Genomic DNA, 14,218 nt, shown 5'->3' on the forward strand with positions numbered 1-14,218 from the left:
GCGAGCTACTCCCCGGGGTTATGTTAGGGGAGGCGCCGTAATGACCACAGCTGATCTCAAAACCCAACCAAAATTATGTTAACCACTTGGCTAATGATGCTTGGGAGCTTCCTACATCAAAGCAGAGTGTTTATACAAGCTGCTATCTGCTAAAGGCCAACGGACTTACCCGCAGCATTATTATAATAGTAATTAGTAATCGCCAACATTCCTGTGAGCACTCTTCATCCAGGCCCCCGAACAAATGGCACCAGGTCTGTGTGCACAGGCGTCACCTGCCCCATCTATGGAATGAGGCAGCCCCGGGAGGAGCAGCAGGCAGCTGCTGGCTCAGGCTTTGAGGCCGTCCTGCTTGAGCCCCTGACCCCAGTTCTGTGAGCGAAGCTCCAGTTACAAAGCCAAATACCACCTCCCCCCCCCCACCCCCCACCCCCGCCCCACTTCTCCACTGGGACTGCAGTTTGAGGTTGGAGAGAACCTTTTGTGAGTTGATTTAGGACCATCGCCTACTGTATACCACATAGGGGATTGCTTGCTGTCCCCACCCTGGGTGGGGGGTTGTTGTTAGGCCATCGATGTGCTGCAGAATGCTGAGGGATTTCCGGCTGGAGCTTGCTTCTCCAGGCTACAGTTACCGCGGAAGCATAAAGCTGCCCCCGGCTGTGTCTGTGGCCTTCACTGGTTTGAAACACTTGCTCTCCAGTGTGGTTTTGCCCCTGAGAGAGCCCGGGCCTCCCCGCCTCTGGCAGGCCAGCCAGCAGCTGTTGGGAGAATTTTCACCACCCCGATTATTCTAAGGCATCTGCAGAGTGGGTGAAAACGGACTCCAGTGAAAAATTTCTTAACAACAGCAACAGCAGGAAAACTTTTCAGAAATGAGGCAGAATGGGCAGCCCGGGTGGCTCAGCAGCTTAATGCCGCTTTCAGCCCAGGGCCTGATCCTAGAGACCCGGGATCAAGTCCCGAGTTGGGCTCCCTGCATGGAGCCTGCTTCTCCCTCTGCCTGCGTCTCTGTCTCTCTCTGTGTGTCTCTCATGAATAAATACATTTAAAAAAAAGATTTTTTTTTTTAATCTTAAAAAAAAAAAAAAAAAAGAAATGAAGCAGAATGACATCCAAGCCCCGCAGAACAGCTGGCTCTTCAGACACCTAGATGTTTTCGCTTACTCGGTGCCATAAAGCATTTGCAGGGTTCTCTCCTGAAAACCATGTCGTGGGCCACGCGTGGTGGAGAATAATAGGATTCCCATTTTCAGAGGCTGAGCAGCAGGGACATCGGACCAAGAGAAGAATGGCGAGAAGATTGTTGTAATTACAGTTTCTGGTTTCAGCGATTTCCCAGGGAAAGGGTAAACCAACAAAGCTCATTGGCATACGTTACACAATTTTTAAATGTGTACTTGGTAGTAAAAATCAGCTTGATTTCATAGCTTGTCATTATGGCCTTAACGCAAATAAAGCAGTTTTTATTCCTACCCATAAGGGAGCACAGCACGTTTCTCTGTCTTCTAATACCATGTACCCGCACTGCTTGATACGGTTGAGCCAAAGTGAAGTGGAGAAGCTTACAAGGATTACTCCTCTATCTGCAGGGTAGTTTCCCATCAGCCCAGGTTCCTAATGCCCACAGGAGGAAGGTGGTGCTATTATCCTCTGTTTATAGATGGAGAAATAAAGGCCCAGAAAAGATGCGTGGCAGCCAGTCCTAGAGTGTGGATCTCATGGTCCTAAATGTAGCCCATCGAGTCATGTCATTGCTCCTGGTTGAGGATTATAGTTTTAAAAATAATTGTGCTCATGTAGCAACTCGTTATTATAAATAAGCTAATAATTCACGAGGAAGGAACTAAAAAACCAGAGCTAGCAACAAGTGTGTGACAGCTTCAATTTTCACCAGCTGTATTCACTGGCCCCCAGCCAGGATACCATCTGACCTTCAAGCTGGCCAAGCATGTGGGTATTTGTCAGTACTCAGAACCAGAAAAATCGCTGTGATATTTTAGCAATACAGATTGCTGTTAGGGAGGTTAAGAAGGGTAAAGAAAAGAAACATGCTGCATGTTTTGAGGACTTCTTATTTCTTCTTGGATATGGCTCTCAGGGAGCATCAGTACTTTAAATCAAATATTTATTGAGCATTTACTTATGAGTCTAGTCTTGTATGTAGATTCTGTCGAGAAAAAGAAAAGGTTAAGATATAATTTTAAGCTCAATGGTTTTCTGTCTGGTTGTGGAGAGTATGAACACATAAGAGCCTATTCAAGCAGCATTGGCAAACTTTGGCCCACAGGTCAAATCCAGTCAGCCGCCTGTTTTGTGCAAAGCATGAGGTAGGAATAGGTTTCATATTTTGAAATGGTTGGGGAAAAAAAAAAACCTCAGAAGACAAAGAATATTTTGTAAAATGGGAAAATTACATGAAATAAAATTTTAACATCTATAAATCAGATTTTATTAAAACGTGGCCACACTCATTCACTCTTATCTTGTGTATGGCTGTTTTCACGCTACAGTGGTCAGCCCAGCTAAGTTGTTGTGACAGAGGCCATATGGGCCACAAAAAGCTAAAATATTTACTATCTGGTCCTTTTCAGGGAAAGTTTGCTAACCCTGAGGTAGATAATAATCTAATGGTGCTAGGTGGAGTGGTTTGGAACCAGTTGAACAACTGGAGGAAAAATGGCTTTGGATGGGACTAAAGCTTCAAGGGGGAAGTGCCTCCATGTGCCTCCATCGGGAGGTTGAAGGATAAAGATATTGAGTATCGTGGTTGAGAAGGAAAGGCCAGCGGTCAGCTTAACTTCACTTCTGACAGCAATGTGGTCTTGGGATGTTCTTTCTTTATCTACCTATCCATCCATCCACCTATTTATTTATTTATTTATTTATTTATTTATTTATTTATGAGAGAAAATCCTCAAGCAGACTCCCCAAGGAACCTAAATTTGGACTTGATCCCAGGCCCTGAGGTTATGACCTAAGGTGAAATCAAGAGTCAGACACTTAACCAACTGAGCCACGTAGGTGCCTGCCCCTCTTGATACATTCTTTAACTTCTGCCCCTCAGTTTCCTCCACTGTTAAATGAAAGTAATAATACCTCTCAGGCCCATGGTAAGATCTTGAACACATAGCACATCGTGCGGGACAGGGCTGGTGTCTCGTCAGTGTTAGCTGTTAATAGTAGTGATGGTTATTAGTTTTCATACTTGGGCATCTGTTAATAAAAATAAGTCAGTGTTTCACTTAAAAACTATGTCTTTCAGAGGTTATTAGTGAAGAAGCTTTCAAAATTTTTCTTAGAAGATGAATTAGAGCAATTAAATCCTATGAAGTCGCTAAAAGTGGTGTTATAGAGAATTATAGCATGGGAAAATATTCCCAGTGGGTTCCGTGAAAGTAAGTTGTATGAGCCTGGCAGCTCTGTTTTGCAATATATCCAGATCTGAAACCCTGTATGGGAATCTGGTGAAGGCTATTGACTTCTCTACTTGATAAATGCATGCTGCCCCTACACACGTTTTGCATGCAATCTTAGGGCTTAATGATCCCCTGAAGCCCATCCTTGGCTTCCGGGTTAAGAACTCCTGCTCTAGTTGCTCACTCATACTTCTAAACCCAAAGAGATCAATTTGTGAACCAGAATGTTAAATTATTAATTTATGAAAAAGAAATAATGTCAAGTGGACTAAAATTCTTGCATTGGCCAATCAACTTGTATCTTACTATACAGAAGCTACATGAACAGCCAAAGCACAATTAAAAGTGAGTATGGAATCATAGCAAAGGGAATTCAAGAATGTTCTTAATGGCTCCTGTCGCCAAGCTATGATAGTCTGATGCATCCATTTCCTTTGGAGAGTATGAGAGTATACCCCTGCCAAGGATGCTAGAACAGCAAGTCCAGGACCTCTTCTGTGGACAGTTTTTGATGTTTGTGCTCTCTGCTCGCATATACAGGGAAGGCTGAAATCCTTCTGTTATCAATCTTGCCAAATAAAGGTACAGTACGAGCAATTGGACCCCCCCCCCATTTAGACATGTTACTTTTCCTTACACTATGCTTGGTCTATACGTATATAAGTTAGGTAGATAGATAGATAGATAGATAGATAGATAGATATAAATATATCTATGACCAGATTGATAGAGAGATGATTCTGGTTTGGGGTGGGTTTGTTGTATTGATTTTTCATAATTTCCTTTTCAGGAGGAATCTTTGTCTTCAAATTTAGGAATTACCATACTGTCCCTCACCTCTTCCCTACCTCGAGTCTATGCTGACTACAGAGAAAAGGATCCATTATTTCTTTCCTTTCCCTCTCTTCCTCCCTCCCGCCCTCCCTCCCTTCCTCCCTTCCTTCCTTCCTTCTCTCTCTCTTCTTTTTTTTTTAAAGATATATTTATTTATTTTAGAGATTGAGAGGGAGAGAGAGAGAGTGAGCAGAAAGAGGGGCAGAGGGAGAGGGGGACAGAGAATCCTTAAGCAGACTCCTGCTGAGCACAGAGCCTGATGTGGGGCTCAATCCCAGGACCCTGAGATCATGACTGGAGCCAAAATCAAGTCAGATGCTTAAACTGACTGTGCTATCCAGATGCCCCAGTCTTTCTTTCTTTCTTTTTTTCTTTCTTTCTTTCTTTCTTTCTTTCTTTCTTTCTTTCTTTCTTTCTTTCTTTCTTTCTTCTTTCTCTTTCTTTCTTTCTTTCTTTCTTTCTTTCTTTCTTTCTTTCTTTCTTTCTTTCTTTCTTTCTTTCTTCCTTCCTTTGATATAATCTTTTGTCTTGAAATAGTCTAACTTACAAGAAGTTTTAAAAGTCATATGTCTGCTGTTTCCATGGAGCTTTCCCCAGCTAACCACAATCAAAACCAGGGAATTATATTGGTATGATGTTATTAACTCAGGTTAGACTTTACTCAGACTTCACTAGTTTTTACATGCACTCTTGGTGTGTGTGTGTGTGTGTGTGTGTTTCTATGATATTTTAGCATATGTGTAGATTGAGCAATCAAGATATCACAAAGATACTCCCTCCTGTTACTCCTTAACAGCCTGCAATTTCATTTCATAAATACTTTGTTTTGAGTGTTAGAAGTCTTGGTCCAGCAGACTTCTGCTATTTCAGGCACCTGAGGTTCTTAGGCAAATGACTTCAAGGGACAATAGTTGTGACCTCCTTGGTAGGGAGGGGGAGGTAAATGCATTCAGTTTTACCAAGGCCTCAATGTCAATTTATAGACTCAAGTTTTCTTGAGTTTCATTTCTGAATCTTTGAATATTTTCAGTCATTGAGCAATTTTTTAAATGTATATTCTTGCTGCTATGTAGAAACAATCTAGTAGACTTTTTGAAAAAGTCAAAATATCTAACCAAAATTTCTTTGAGGATAGTCACATGATAAAAAATGTTTTAACTTAAAGTCTGTGAGATGTGTTGGCGTGTCCCTTCACACACCCCTCAACTCATTTCACTTCTCTCTCAACTTGTTTCCTCTGGGCTTTGAGGTTTCCTGCCCTTCATATTGGCTTTTTACCTTAGTTGAGTTCCAGGTGGACGAATTTAGGGCCAATGTGCTCTTATAGAAAATGCCAGCTGAGGTTACAGTCTTGTGAAATCTACTTTCAGGGGGTTCAGTTTCCTGGTGCATCTTCCAAGCGAGTATGCTCTTGTTCGTTCTAGAGTTTGCCAGTCCTTTTGCATGGCTGTCCCCTGAGAGAGTCAAAACTAAATGGTTATTGGAGCCAGCCCAATGAGCTAAGTGTTTTAAATAAATAAATAATGACACGTGTATATGGAGTGTAACCAGCATCAGTGTCTCTTTAAAGTCACCGAGGAGAACAAAGTATAATTCAACCCAGGACAGCATCACTGAAACATTCTCAAGGACCTAATGAATGGATGGAAACATTCTAAACTGATTTATAGTGATAGTTGTACCACTAAGCAAATTTATTAAAAATAATTGGAGGGGTACCTGGGTGGCTCAGTCAGTTAAATGTCTGACTTTGGCTCAGGTCATGATCTCAAGGTCCTGGGATTAAGTCCCACATCAGGCTCCCTGCTCAGTGGGGAGTCTATTTCTCCCTCTCCCTCTGCCTCTGTCCCCTGCTCATGTATGCACTTGCTATCTCAAATAAATATATAACATCTTAAAAAAAGAATAATTAAAAATGAAATAAATAAAAATAAAAAATTGAATAATACACTTGAAATGGGTACATTTTCTTTTTTTTTTTTTTGATTTATTTATTTATTTACTTGTGATAGACACAGAGAGAGAGAGAGAGAGGCAGAGACAAAGGCAGAGGGAGAAGCAAGCTCCATGCCGGGAGCCTGACGCAGAACTCGATCCTGGGACTCCAGGATCGCGCCCTGAGCCAAAGGCAGGCTCTAAACTGCTGAGACACCCAGGGATCCCCTAAATGGGTACATTTTCTGATATGTAAAATACACCTTGAAAATGCTGTTGTTTTTTTTTTTTTTAAAGAATTTATTTATTTATTTATGAGAAACACAGGAAGAGAGGCAGAGACACAGACAGAGGGAGGAGAAGCAGGCTCCATGCAGGGAGCCTGATGTGGGACTCCATCCCAGAAATCCGGATCATGCCCTGAGTCAAAGGCAGAAGCTCAACCACTGAGCCACCCAGGCGTCCCAAAAATGCTGTTTTTAAAAAAGGAAAGTAACCTATATTTTTCTATTTTTCTGCAATACAGAGGATCAGCTGTACAAGTGCTCTAGGAAATACTGCCCTTGATAAGGGATTTTTAAAATCTCAACTGACCACTTGCTCCCCAGGCCTCAGGTATCCTCACTGTATTTTTCTCTTTAGAAGATGTTCTTCCCCTCTAGTTTCTAGTTTGGGTCTAAAAAACAGATCTGGTTGTTTTGAGTGGAAGGGCTAGCACTTCTATTGCCTCTGGTACCCCTGGCTTCTCTGAACTAGGGGCCAAATCTGCAGACACCTAATGGAAAATCTTAGAGGGAGCAAGAGAAACTTATTTGTCAGTCCAGTGTAGGGTAAATATGGCCTGAGGAAATGGAGAAGAGTGGAGTAAAAACCCGAAGAGAGAGTACCCTGGAGATAGGGGAGGACAGAGTGAGTTCAGCCTACCTGATTCCCCTGGGGAGGAGCCCAGGGGATGTGGTGGGGCACCCAGGCCCAGAGATAACTCATTTCCCTGGGGAACCTCACGCTGTGGTAGAAAGCTACCCACCTTACCCAGGGACTTTTGCTGCTCTGAGTGTCCTATCTCACTGAAGACATGCTCAAGACACGGGGCCAGAGGAAGCTGGGTGGACAGGAAGGGTGAGGATGGCAGTAGGCATTTAGGGGGTATGGGGAGTGTATGTGGCAAGCACTGTGTTGTAGAGAACAGGAGAGGAGCCACGGAAGAGGAGAGACAGTCATCATGCTCATCCAGTGTTCCCATTTAGCTGGGAAGTTCTATAGGTTGAATACAGTTATAGAGTTTATTCATTTATTAACTATCATTTATTAGCTCTGGGTTCTTCAGCAACTTAGGTAATCTCTATCAATGATCTATTACTATGCTTTCTTTTTACTATACTACAGGTATGCTTCATTTTATTATACTTTATTGTACTTCACAGAAAGTGCATTTGGTACACATTGAAGTTTGTGTTGAACAGGTCTATTCCATTTTCCAGCAGCATTTGCTCACTTGGTGTCTCTGTCAAATTTTGGTAATGTTTTCAATATTTCAAACTTTCTCATTATTATTATATTTGTTATGGTGATCTGTGTTTAGTGATTATGACTCGCTGAAAGTTCAGATGTGGTTGGCATTTTTGAGTGATAAAGTATTTTTTAGTTAAGATATGTACATTTTTAAAGATATAATGCTATCGAACACTTAATAGACTACATATAGTGAAAATAGAACTTCCACATGCTCTGGGAAGCCAAAAGATTCATTTGACTTGCTTTATTGCAAGGGTCTGGAACTGAACTGTAATATGTCCAAGATACGCTTGTATTATGTTATCATTATAATTATAATTTGCCTTGGATGGTGGTGGGGTCAGCTGAGGGCCATGCTCAGCAGAGATTTTGAGCCAATTGGACCCCCCCTTTACCCTGTGGTTCTTTTTATTCATTGGTTAGTTCTGGGATTCTTAAGTGGCAACTGGGTTTCAAGAAGATAAGTTCCAAAGTGCAAGCATTTATCAAGTCTCTGCTTAAGTCATGTTAGCTGATGGGCCATTGGCCAAGGCAAATCACCTGGGTGAGCAGGGAATCAACAAAGGAGGGGCTACACAAACAAGTGAACACTGGGAGGTCTGATTGACATGACAACCAGCAGAAGAAGAATCTACCATATTTCCTAAGCCTGTTTCCTCATCTGAAAGATGGGGTTGATACTAGTTTTTTATTAGGCTGCTTATCCAGAATAAATAATGGATATAAATCATCTATCATCATGACTAACAATTAGTAAGTCATCAAAAACTGTCTGCTTTTCTCTTGATCACTGACATTACTATTGTTATTATTCCTATCATATTTATCAGAGTATAAGGAGATGTGAGAGTGAAATAGCAGGAGACCCTGACCTATGGAGGAAGTCAGGAAACACTTTCCTGAGAAAATGGTATTTCAGCTGAGGTCCGGTAGATTAATTAAAAGCTTAGTAGGCTAGGTGCACCTGGGTGGCTCAGTTGGTTAAGCGAGCAACTCTTGATTTCAGCTCTGGCCATGATCTCAGGGTTGTGTGAAACAGCCTGTGTTGGGCTCTGTGCTCACTGTGAAGTCTGCTTGGGATTCTCTCCCTCTCCCTCTGCCCATCCCCTTTTCTCTCCCTCTCTCTAAAATAAATAAGTAAATCTTAAAAAAAAAAAAAAAAAAAAGTTTTAGCAGGCTATAGGAGTAGGTGGCTAAGAGCATTCCAGGAAAGGAAACTGTGTGCAAGGGCCCTGAGGTTGGGAGGAGTCGGTGGCAACTATCACAGCCATGAATACAGATGATTATACAATATTAGCATTGCAAACCTAGAGATATTCTTAGGGTGTTATGAACTTTTAACATTTTCAGGGACCAGGGCAAGAGTATAAAGAAAGATCAATAGATATGTTTAAGTATTTATAAAGTTAGCTAATACACTATCAATATGTTTTATCCTCCTATATAATCAGAGTACCCCTGGTTCACCCTGGTGGGCTTCCCAACCCCAGTTCCATCCTATACCATGAGGGTGCACATGCATGTGGACCCCCTAGATTGCACATCCAAGGTTCTCCCCAGCAACAAATAGGCATTGCCCAGCTACCCCTCAGCATCCTTTGGGTTGTGTTCACCAACTATATGGTCTACTTTCAGGATGGACATAGGGAGAAAGGCGGTAGGCTATTCAAGGATGGCATTCTGGGGTCTTGGGTACCCAGAGTATGGTCCAGAAAGAGGTCACAGTCTGAATGGGCACCTCCCCTTGGTCTATGGGTTATCTGTCCCATAAAGAGTGGCCAATCAAAAGGAAGGTCTAGGGGGAGATCCTAAAACATAAGGCTCAAGGCAGGTCCCCTCACACCAAGAACAACACTGGCTATGGGAACCCAGGGAAAATAACCAAGGCCAGGGGAGGGGAGGCAGGGTCAGGGAAGGCTTCCTGGAGGAGGAAATGCCCGAACACAATATTTTCCAGTGGAGGAAGCATCTGCTCCAAAATTGAAGTGCATGATGTAATAAATCTAATGTTCCTTGAAATCAAATATGCAATGCTACAACTAAGTGACAGATGTTTTGGCTTTGCCTAAGAAGGCATTTCTCTTTTAACCCCTTTATTTGGCAAAATTATAAGTGTTCTGATCAACTGTGATTTCAGTTGGGAAGTCTTACTCTACTTGGTTCACATATGGCTTAGCAGACAGTAGTTAGGGGTCCCTGCACTCTTTTCTAAGTTGTTATCATAGGGATGAGAAGGATGTTCTTTTTTTTTTTTAAGACTTTATTTATTTATTCATGAGAGACAGAGAGAGGAGAGAGAGAGGCAGAGACACAAGCAGAGGGAGAAGCAGGCTCCATGCAGGGAGCCCAATGTAGGACTCGATCCCGGGATCCCAGGATCACACTCTGGGCTGAAGGCAGGTGCTAAACCACCGAGCCACCAGGGCTGCCCAAGAAAAATGTTCTTAATAAGGAGTTAACTATGAAAAGAATTTTAATGACTCATACAATTAGATTTAACCCCAGTACTTTGTGTGAAATACCCATTCGCTAAGAGTATTTCTTAGGGGAGGGGGAAAAGATGATTGAGTGAATACAGATGGGAATGCAGAAATGTGAACATTGCACCACCCTTTCCCTTCTAACACGATGCTGACCGAAGGCCCTGAGGCCATCATTCACCAACACCCCCTCTCATCCCCAAGGTCAAGATAGCTGCCCTTCATCTTTAAGCCCTGGAATACTTGACAGAGGAAAGGATCTGTTCTAATATGTTTAAAATTTTTCTGTTGGACTTTGAACATGAGCATTGTACATTTGTTTGTGGAAGTCCCAGGGTGGGAAAAGTAAGCTACAATGGCAAGATTAAATGCACTAAAGGGAGCCAGAAACTTTACATTTCTTATAGAATGATCTCAGTCATTTAGCCCTGGGGGAAAATGGCAATGTCAGGAATGAATTTACCAGCCACAGCCCAGAAGAGAGCACGGGAGAGTCCATGGCTGGAGGTGCGTGGGAGCAAAGGCCTGCGACTTTGCAAGTAAAGGGCAGCCTCCCAGGAAATTTCTTCCTAATTCTTGCCCTATCCAAATCGTACCAAGAAAGAAATACTATAAAGCTAGATGAGGCCAAAATATCTGGAATGAAGGAAAAGGAGAGAAGAGGAAAAAATGGACTCTAGAGTCACCACTTTGGAAAGACTGGAAAGAAAGGCAAAACCATCCACAGATATTCAATTTAGGGAGAGGTTATTATTATTACTGTGTTACCAGTAGTGAATTTCAATTGAGTGCTTACTGTGTGCCCAGAAGGACTAAAGTTTATACATTTGGGCTCTCTGAGGAATATATACACATTCTATGAGGAAAGTGCTGTTATCAACTTATTTTATAGATGAAGACAGAGGCTTGTAGAGGTTGGGTTCAGGGTGGGAGGGAACTTGATGGATTCATTTTGGACAGAGGGCATTTCAGGGACATGGGCTCTGAGAGGGGATCTCCAGGACTGTCACAAATCAGAAATGGAACCTGGTGGATGAAAGTGGGACAGGCAGGGGGAGATGGACAATGGGACACATAGATTTTCATTGTCTATTGTTTTGTGCCTTTTTGAGTTTTGAACCATATGAATGTGATATCTGTTCAATAAATAAAGATATTTTTTTAAATCAGAAATTGAAGTCGAGGAAAGGTCAGCACTGAAAAAGTGGCTTTGAGAGTCAGGTGGTATTGAAGACAAGGGTGTGGATGCGTGTGGGCAACCTCCAGAGATAGGAGCCCAGCAGTAATCAGTGAACCTAGATGGGAGAGATCCCTTTTTGTCATTTTTAATGAGCCAGGAAGAAGCAAACTTAATACTCTCTTGGGTCACAGCTCTGACTCTTGACAGATGAAAATTAACTCTGGGTTTGTGGAAGTTTTTAGGAGGCATTGGGAGACCCTTACCACCTGAGCAATCCAGGAAACACTTATCCTGAAGAGAAGGCCAAGGTAAACTTTTCTACAGCTAGTGAGAGTAACACGCAGGAATGATTCACAACCCCATACCTCCTAGAAGCAACTGGCTCAAGCATTTTAGTAAGAGGCCAAGGCAGCTATGCCACTGTGTGGAACTTAATTATGTATCACTTGGTTTCTTTAATGTTTCCTGAGCTAAGTAAGATTATTAAATGTTTTATGTTTAATCTGTACCTATTGAGAGCAGAGGTTGGGTCTGAATGCCCAGGAGAACCATTCCTTCAAGTTTCCAGCACTTCCAGCTCCCTGGCCAGCCTCTTGTCAGTACCAAATACGTGATGAATGGACTGGGAGAATGGAGGTGCCCTTTATGAGAAAGGGTTGTGTTGAGTAGGAGAGACAAATGAGAAGCACAGGACATTAAAGCTAACAGGCACCCGGGGGATGGGCGAGGCAGTGGTTCTCAACTTGAGCATGGAGGGTTCTCAACATGACCCTTGTCAGGGTCTCATGGAGGGCTTGTTAGGACATGGGTCCTGTCCCCAGAGTTTCTGTTCTGGGTCTGGGGCCTGAGAATTCACATTTCTAACTTCCCAGATGATGTGATTTTATTTCACCACACAAGGACCACTGAGCTAGTGCTACCTGTTCATCTACAAAGGTGAAACTGAGGCCCAGGGGTTTACATAACTTGTCCTAGATCCCCTAGTTAATGGCAGAGCTGGAATTAGAGTCTTAATCTCTCTCTTTCCCTCATCTTTAAATATATCAGCCTCTGTAACCTAAAAGTAGGAACACTCTCTTTTCATAAACACGGGGCAGTAATACTATCAGGAAATTGACATTCAAATAATACTGTAAGCTAATCTAATATAAACTACTAATAACAGACCTAATTTGAATTTTGTCAGCTGTCCCACTAGTGTCCTGAGGGTCCAGGATCCAATCCAGAGTCACACAAATTTAGTTGTGATGTCCTGCTTCAGTTTTCTTCAATCCGGAACGATCCCTCAGTTTTTCTTTTGGGGAACTTGATACTTTTTTAAAAAGATTTATCCATTTATTTATTCATGAGAGACACAGAGAGAGAGAGGCAGAGATGTATGCAGAGGGAGAAGCAGGCTCCTGGAGGGGAGCCTGATGTGGGACTCAATCCTGGGACTCCGGAGCAGAAGGCAGACGCTCAACCACTGAGCCACCCAGGTGTCCTGTGGGAACTTGATACTTTTGAAGAGTAAGGTCCGTTCTTTTGAAGACTTCCCTAGATTTGGGTTTGTTGGATGTTTTTTCTTGATTAAATTCAAGTTCTGCATTTTTGGTCCAAATCACATAGGAGAGAACTTCTCATGTCTTCTCACTTAAGACATCACACATGGAGGCATCACACATGGAGGCATTTGTTCCATTTCTGGTGATATGAACATTGATCACGTGGTTAAGATGGTGTCTGCCAGTTTTCTCCATAAGAAAGCTTCCATTTCTCCCCTCCCTTTGTTATTAATAAATATCTTGTGAGGAGATACCTTGACACTTTGTAGGTATATTTCTCATCACACTTCACCCACTAATTTTATTACCCATGAGTGACTCTCACCTGAAGCAACTATTAATGTGGTGGTTGCCAGGTGGCAATTCTCTAATTCTATCCTTTCTCCTACATTTATTAGTTAGAATCCTACTGTAAGGAAAATTTCTCCTCCCTCCTCATTCATTCATTCATTCATTCATTCATATAGTCATTCATATCAGTATAGACTCACTCATGGATCCTTTTTTATTCTACAATCCATATCTCTTGCCATGTATTAGTTCCCTTTCTATCATATGGCTCTGCTGCTTATAATACCGTTATTTCAGAGGTACTTTACTAGTTTATCACGGTGGTTCAGAAACCAAATTGAATATTTTTTTCAGACCATAAACTTAGTGATAGACCTCCTCTTTCTTGCCTGTGAAGGCTCCAAGCTAGAACCCAAGGAACATCAGTAGTCTTACAGGGTGCCAGAGCTATTGCTCTAAGTCATATTTTCCAGGGTTGTAACAACAATTTTTTAAAATTTTGCCTTAAAGCCACTGCCTTCATCATCCCCGACCTACCTTTAATTCCTCTTAAACCACTTGTGTAATGAGCCTAAGGATTATATTATGGTCCTCAAGGTCAGATATGGGGACGAGGCAGACAGAGCTGCTCATAGCCAAACCTAGAATACTGTGAAGGAAAAAAACTACCTTACATGGCAAGCTCTCTCTCTCTCTCTCTCTGGTCATCCTCCCACTCCATTGTCCCTGGAGTACCAGAAGGAGGGACATTTGGCATGCATTGGTATTTGGTTGCATGAGTCCAAAGGAAAATGCCAACTCAGAAGTAAATATTTCCCATTTTGGACTACTAATTACATTATATGATTAAAAAGAAACAAGTGTTTACCACATCCTTGATTTCACCATCGTGTCATTGTGCAACAAAAATAAATCCGCAGTTCAGCAGAAGCAAGATGTGACTTAAAAAAAAACTAAACATTTTTTTGTTTTAGAAACAGATACGGCTGACTCAGAATCACATAGAAATGAAAAATTTCA

The 14,218-nt window shown here is 42.1% G+C and overlaps 1 long non-coding RNA gene across 1 annotated transcript in view; it reads left to right on the forward strand.

Annotated features, from left to right (window-relative positions):
* The window catches only part of LOC118355214 (uncharacterized), a 50,399-nt gene that overhangs the window by 34,173 nt on the left and 2,008 nt on the right, over positions 1–14,218 (forward strand). The gene's annotated exons all lie outside the window — the stretch shown is intronic.

Source organism: Canis lupus, chromosome 7 (genome assembly GCF_003254725.2).
Source record: "Canis lupus dingo isolate Sandy chromosome 7, ASM325472v2, whole genome shotgun sequence".
NCBI lineage: Eukaryota > Metazoa > Chordata > Mammalia > Carnivora > Canidae > Canis > Canis lupus.